The sequence below is a fragment of the Phoenix dactylifera genome, unplaced genomic scaffold, assembly GCF_009389715.1.
Source record: "Phoenix dactylifera cultivar Barhee BC4 unplaced genomic scaffold, palm_55x_up_171113_PBpolish2nd_filt_p 001758F, whole genome shotgun sequence".
NCBI classification, from domain to species: Eukaryota; Viridiplantae; Streptophyta; class Magnoliopsida; order Arecales; family Arecaceae; genus Phoenix; species Phoenix dactylifera.
The window spans coordinates 35,001-42,500 of record NW_024069056.1 but is presented as its reverse complement, the minus strand read 5'-3'; positions in this window follow the sequence as shown (position 1 = coordinate 42,500).

Genomic DNA, 7,500 nt, shown 5'->3' with positions numbered 1-7,500 from the left:
GTGAGCTTGGCCGAGTGGAGAAGAGCTTGGCCAAGGCTAGGCCAAGCATGGAGGGGCTTGGCCAAGGCTTGGCCAAGGGCGAACGGGCTTCGGCCAATGCTTTCCAAGCAAAATAATAAACTCATACCTTGATCTTGAGCTTGGCATGTCCTTTCGTGGTCCTCCTCCGGGCCGGTATTCTCCCTTGGTTGAAGGCCTCGGCGGTGCGGCGGGCTTGGGTCCTCAACATTCCCCCTCCCTTGAAAATATCCTTGTCCTCAAGGATCAAGTCCGGGCACCGCCAACTCTTACCATTATGATCCTCCCACCAATCTCCTTCTCTTGGCCTCCTTCCCCAATAGGTAAGCACTTGCCATTTCTTCCATTTCTTCCTAACCTTTCCCCAATAAAAGAAAAGTTTCCCATGGACGTGGGTGTGTACCCAACCCAAATGGATACTCTCGCTGCTGCGGTAGGAGTGCACAAACACAACCTTCTCATAGAGAATCTGTTCATCCCCCAAGTTATCATGTGTAAGTTCCCCACTAGGTGCTTCTATTGTCTTCCTTTGCTGCCACCGATGGAAGGAATGCTTCTCATGAAGGCTTGCTGCTTCTCGAGTCTTGTCCCATATCAGTCCTTCGGCACCCTTAAGTACCCAATAAGAGTCCTCGTCAGCCCCTTCGGCTTCCCTACTTGGCTGATGCACAAGCTTGAATTCAAACTGCTGCAACAGCTCCCTGAATTTTTGCTGCTGAGGAGTCACCATCTTCTCTAACATGCTGGTCTCGCGGTTATGGTCACAAATCAGCAAACTGCTGCTGCTAAGCGTGGCACCAATGTGATCTTCCATGTCGCCAGCCATTCCCCAATTCAAGCCTCCTGCATCAGCCATCTCGTGTTGCTTTGCTTCTTTAAAACTTGCTGCTGCAAGTCGTGCTGCCGCATCTTCCTTCTCGCTGCTAGAACTTGCCTCCGCTTCATTGGGTTGGCTGCAAACTTTCTTAGCATGGCGTTCCTTGTTGTCATCTTCAAATGAACTCACTTGAACACCCTTAGGAGATGCCAATTTGCTGCTGTCCACTTCCAAAGTTGCAGCAGCTTCTTCCTTGCTGTCTTGGTCCAACAAATTGGCTCGGTTGAGGGTAGTGGGAGCTTCTGTTTTGCTGTTGTTACTCACAAATTTTTTTGCAGCAACTTGGGCCTCATGTGCTTCTGTATCTTGACGATAAATAGCCCAAGATTGGAGGAATACCTCAGCTTGAGTTGTGGTTGGGAGGGCTACAGAACTTGCTGGAATTTCTGTGTTTGCAGATTTCCCAGCTGCAGAATCATGCTCGTGCACGGCCACGGGATGGTGGATTTCTTCTTCATGACCCTCTGCTGTGTACTCCGTTGCATCAGCAAATGGGAGTGGCTTTGGTGCTGCAAGATGGGTTCCAAAATCAGCCCTTTGGGTAGCCTCCGGTTGCAAGTAGGGAAGGCTTTTGCTGCAGAAATTTTGGGAATCAAACTTTGGTTCTTCGGACTCCTTCTCTTGGGCCCGCTGATCTCCCATAGCATCCCTCCCATAATCAGCAACACCTTGTTCCTTTCTCACCTCCATGCCTCCTCTTAGGTCTTCAAGTTTGTGATCATGGGAAAGCTCCTTCTTGGGTTCTTCCATACTAGCATGTTTTGCCCCAAGCTTCATACACTCCCGGGCCTTTTCTAACTCCCTTCTCATGATCATCAATTGGCCCTCTCTCCACCTACTTTCCCCATAGCTAAACTCCCCATAGTGGCTAGCATAGCTACTTGCCTCATCACTTCTTTCCTCATGCCATCCCCGGCCTAGCCGTGAGACATATGATCTAGGCATGGCTCCATGAGTCCTCCTATGCTCCTTTTCTTTTTCTCTTTCTCTCCCCCAACTCTCTATCCTATCTTCTCTCCCTCTCACTTCTTTCTCCCTTCTTCTCTCTTCTTTTCTTCTCTCTTCTCTCATCCTCATGAACTCATTCTTCCTCTCTTTTTCTTCCCTATCCCTTAGGTCCTTTCTAATCTTCGATAGGGTCTCATTTGCCCTATTTAAACAAGCCTCACTCTCCTCCATCATATTTACTCCAATTCTTTCACTCCAACCCTTCGGTCTTCATAAAAATTTTGTTCTCCAAAACACCTCTCTAACCTCCTTTGGTCGTCACCCAAGGGATGAACCGACCCACCTCTTTTTATAAAAATTGGAATGAACACCACTCAATCTTCTCCAATTACAACAAAGATTACAACAAGTAAAACTCTCTCTTCTTTCTCCCAAGAGATACGTTTCGAAACTCTATTTGCTCCCTACCCGATGTAGTTGGGAAAGGGCACGAGGTACTACCACTAGCCTCCCTCTTGTGCCGTCCCTAATGTGCCCTACACCGAATAGTTGGGTCAAATAATGCCGGGTACTACCATTAGCCTCCCCATTGGCACCATCCCTATGATGAGCAAGGTAGAGATCAATCCGTCCCTTTCACAAAAAATATGCTCTCACCTCTTTTTCAAATAAGAGAGATAAATGCAAAACAATTCGAGCACTACTTGCATGCAAAATAACTTCTAATGTACCCCCTCTTAAATTCGACAAATAAAATATAGGTAATAAGAAGTAACTTCCCTTCTAGGCATGCAAAGAAAATAAAGCATCTAAACTCAACCCAATATGTAATCTAAATTCTTCTTGGGTTTGTAGGCGTTACCTCTTAAGACGAGAGATCTTCGATAGAGCTTCTCTAGGAAATTCTCCCGACGAAATCTCTCAATGAAAGCACCATTGTTGGAGGGCGTCTCTCGGCCCCGAGCCGCCACAACAAGCCTTGCACCTTGGCTCCTCGCGGATGCCTTAGAAACGTAGGAACGCGGGCCGAACGGGTAACGCCGGTTGTGCGCCGAGCACTTAGTAACCTAGGAAATCAAGGCAAGGGGCGGGTCTACTGGCTGCAGCTTGGCCCGACCCTTGTCTTGAATGAAACCAACTCAAGAACACAAGTATATTTAGAGGAAAGCTTGAGGTGGTTTCTATTCCCAAAATGAAGCTACAAGCATAACTCTAGAGGAAACTATGATTGGTCTCCCCTAGCCCAAGTCCAAGAGCAAGCTCAAGGACCGAATATAATAGGGCAAAGCCCTCCCAAGCCTAAGGCCGAAAATACAAGAGACTACAATGTTCAATGATCTAAGCCCCTTCAAATGGTGCCTCTCCAAGGTTATTTATAGGCTTCCAAGTCCCCATGTGGCTGCCCAAAGAAGAGGCTAAGGCATGGCCAAGACCTAGGGGACTTGTGGCACAAGGCTGCTGCCTTGGCATGGTGGCTGCAGCACTTTGGCATGGCTGATGGCATGGCTGCAGCATGGCTGGGCTGTGGCTGCTGTTTCTGCAATGGCTGGCAGGCTGTGGCATGGTGGCTGGCTGTGGCAGGGTCATGGCAGGCTGCAGGGCATGGGCTGAGGCACTGCTGGCAGCAAGGCATGGCTGGGCTGCTGTCTTGGCTGTGGCTGGGTGCTGCAGGGGCTGGCAGGGTTGCAGGGCATGGCTGGGCCAAGGCAAGGTGCTGGCAGGTCTGCAGGCCAAGGCTGAGGTTGGCATGGGCATGGCAAGGCTTTGGCAGGGCTGGACAGGGCTTGGCATGGTCCTGGCAGGGTGCTGGCAGGCTGGGCAGGATGGCATGGGCGCTGCAGGCACTTGGCAGGCTGGCCGGCCATGTCCTGGCACTGGGCAGGCCAAGGAATGGCCTTGGCAGGTGGCCAGGCGAGCGGCATGGCCTTGGCAGGGCATGGCCACGGTCTGGCAGGGCTGTGGCGTGCGGCAAGGGCGCTGGCAGGCGCTGGACAGGCTTGGCAAGGCCCTGGCAGGGTGTGGCGCACGGCAGGGGCGCTGGGCGCACGGCAGGGCCGCTGGCAGGGCGTGCGCAGGCCTCCTGGCGCGCGGCATGGGTGCGCGGTACGGCGGCCAGGCAGGCGGGCGCGTGGCGGGCGCGGGCGGGCGCCTGGCGCGCGGGCGAGCGCGGACTGCGGCGAGCTTCGCTCTGCCGAACCTCGCCAGGCGCGGGGTCAGGCGGGCGCGCGGGCGGGCGCGCAGGCGGGCGGGCGCGCGCGGGCCGCGGGCGGGCGCGCGCGCGCGGGCCGCAGGCGAGCGGGCTCGTTCTGCGGCGAGGTTCGCTGGCCCGAACCTCGCCTGGCTGTGCTGAGCGCGCGGGCGGGCGCCTGAGCGCGCGGGCGGGCGCCTGGGCGTGCGGGCGGGCGCCTGGGCGTGTCTGGCCGTGGCCTGGGCGTGCCCAGCCGTGGCCTGAGTGCGGCAGTGGCCTGGGCTCGCCCAGCAATGGCCTGGGCACGCCAGCAGTGGCATGGGGCATGCTTGGGCATGTCTTGGGCGCGCTCGTGCGTGGGCACGGGCGCGGGCTTGGTTGGGCATGGACATGGGTGAGCTTGGCCGAGTGGAGAAGAGCTTGGCCAAGGCTAGGCCAAGCATGGAGGGGCTTGGCCAAGGCTTGGCCAAGGGCGAACGGGCTTCGGCCAATGCTTTCCAAGCAAAATAATAAACTCATACCTTGATCTTGAGCTTGGCATGTCCTTTCGTGGTCCTCCTCCGGGCCGGTATTCTCCCTTGGTTGAAGGCCTCGGCGGCGCGGCGGGCTTGGGTCCTCAACATTCCCCCTCCCTTGAAAAATATCCTTGTCCTCAAGGATCAAGTCCGGGCACCGCCAACTCTTACCATTATGATCCTCCCACCAATCTCCTTCTCTTGGCCTCCTTCCCCAATAGGTAAGCACTTGCCATTTCTTCCATTTCTTCCTAACCTTTCCCCAATAAAAGAAAAGTTTCCCATGGACGTGGGTGTGTACCCACCCCAAATGGATACTCTCGCTGCTGCGGTAGGAGTGCACAAACACAACCTTCTCATAGAGAATCTGTTCATCCCCCAAGTTATCATGTGTAAGTTCCCCACTAGGTGCTTCTATTGTCTTCCTTTGCTGCCACCGATGGAAGGAATGCTTCTAATGAAGGCTTGCTGCTTCTCGAGTCTTGTCCCATATCAGTCCTTCGGCACCCTTAAGTACCCAATAAGAGTCCTCGTCAGCCCCTTCGGCTTCCCTACTTGGCTGATGCACAAGCTTGAATTCAAACTGCTGCAACAGCTCCCTGAATTTTTGCTGCTGAGGAGTCACCATCTTCTCTAACATGCTGGTCTCGCGGTTATGGTCACAAATCAGCAAACTGCTGCTGCTAAGCGTGGCACCAATGTGATCTTCCATGTCGCCAGCCATTCCCCAATTCAAGCCTCCTGCATCAGCCATCTCGTGTTGCTTTGCTTCTTTAAAACTTGCTGCTGCAAGTCGTGCTGCCGCATCTTCCTTCTCGCTGCTAGAACTTGCCTCCGCTTCATTGGGTTGGCTGCAAACTTTCTTAGCATGGCGTTCCTTGTTGTCATCTTCAAATGAACTCACTTGAACACCCTTAGGAGATGCCAATTTGCTGCTGTCCACTTCCAAAGTTGCAGCAGCTTCTTCCTTGCTGTCTTGGTCCAACAAATTGGCTCGGTTGAGGGTAGTGGGAGCTTCTGTTTTGCTGTTGTTACTCACAGATTTTTTTGCAGCAACTTGGGCCTCATGTGCTTCTGTATCTTGACGATAAATAGCCCAAGATTGGAGGAATACCTCAGCTTGAGTTGTGGTTGGGAGGGCTACAGAACTTGCTGGAATTTCTGTGTTTGCAGATTTCCCAGCTGCAGAATCATGCTCGTGCACGGCCACGGGATGGTGGATTTCTTCTTCATGACCCTCTGCTGTGTACTCCGTTGCATCAGCAAATGGGAGTGGCTTTGGTGCTGCAAGATGGGTTCCAAAATCAGCCCTTTGGGTAGCCTCCGGTTGCAAGTAGGGAAGGCTTTTGCTGCAGAAATTTTGGGAATCAAACTTTGGTTCTTCGGACTCCTTCTCTTGGGCCCGCTGATCTCCCATAGCATCCCTCCCATAATCAGCAACACCTTGTTCCTTTCTCACCTCCATGCCTCCTCTTAGGTCTTCAAGTTTGTGATCATGGGAAAGCTCCTTCTTGGGTTCTTCCATACTAGCATGTTTTGCCCCAAGCTTCATACACTCCCGGGCCTTTTCTAACTCCCTTCTCATGATCATCAATTGGCCCTCTCTCCACCTACTTTCCCCATAGCTAAACTCCCCATAGTGGCTAGCATAGCTACTTGCCTCATCACTTCTTTCCTCATGCCATCCCCGGCCTAGCCGTGAGACATATGATCTAGGCATGGCTCCATGAGTCCTCCTATGCTCCTTTTCTTTTTCTCTTTCTCTCCCCCAACTCTCTATCCTATCTTCTCTTCCTCTCACTTCTTTCTCCCTTCTTCTCTCTTCTTTTCTTCTCTCTTCTCTCATCCTCATGAACTCATTCTTCCTCTCTTTTTCTTCCCTATCCCTTAGGTCCTTTCTAATCTTCGATAGGGTCTCATTTGCCCTATTTAAACAAGCCTCACTCTCCTCCATCATATTTACTCCAATTCTTTCACTCCAACCCTTCGGCCTTCATAAAAATTTTGTTCTCCAAAACACCTCTCTAACCTCCTTTGGTCGTCACCCAAGGGATGAACCGACCCACCTCTTTTTATAAAAATTGGAATGAACACCACTCAATCTTCTCCAATTACAACAAAGATTACAACAAGTAAAACTCTCTCTTCTTTCTCCCAAGAGATACGTTTTGAAACTCTATTTGCTCCCTACCCGATGTAGTTGGGAAAGGGCACGAGGTACTACCACTAGCCTCCCTCTTGTGCCGTCCCTAATGTGCCCTACACCGAATAGTTGGGTCAAATAATGCCGGGTACTACCATTAGCCTCCCCATTGGCACCATCCCTATGATGAGCAAGGTAGAGATCAATCCGTCCCTTTCACAAAAAAATATGCTCTCACCTCTTTTTCAAATAAGAGAGATAAATGCAAAACAATTCGAGCACTACTTGCATGCAAAATAACTTCTAATGTACCCCCTCTTAAATTCGACAAATAAAATATAGGTAATAAGAAGTAACTTCCCTTCTAGGCATGCAAAGAAAATAAAGCATCTAAACTCAACCCAATATGTAATCTAAATTCTTCTTGGGTTTGTAGGCGTTACCTCTTAAGACGAGAGATCTTCGACAGAGCTTCTCTAGGAAATTCTCCCGACGAAATCTCTCAATGAAAGCACCATTGTTGGAGGGCGTCTCTCGGCCCCGAGCCGCCACAACAAGCCTTGCACCTTGGCTCCTCGCGGATGCCTTAGAAACGTAGGAACGCGGGCCGAACGGGTAACGCCGGTTGTGCGCCGAGCACTTAGTAACCTAGAAAATCAAGGCAAGGGGCGGGTCTACTGGCTGCAGCTTGGCCCGACCCTTGTCTTGAATGAAACCAACTCAAGAACACAAGTATATTTAGAGGAAAGCTTGAGGTGGTTTCTATTCCCAAAATGAAGCTACAAGCATAACTCTAGAGGAAACTATGATT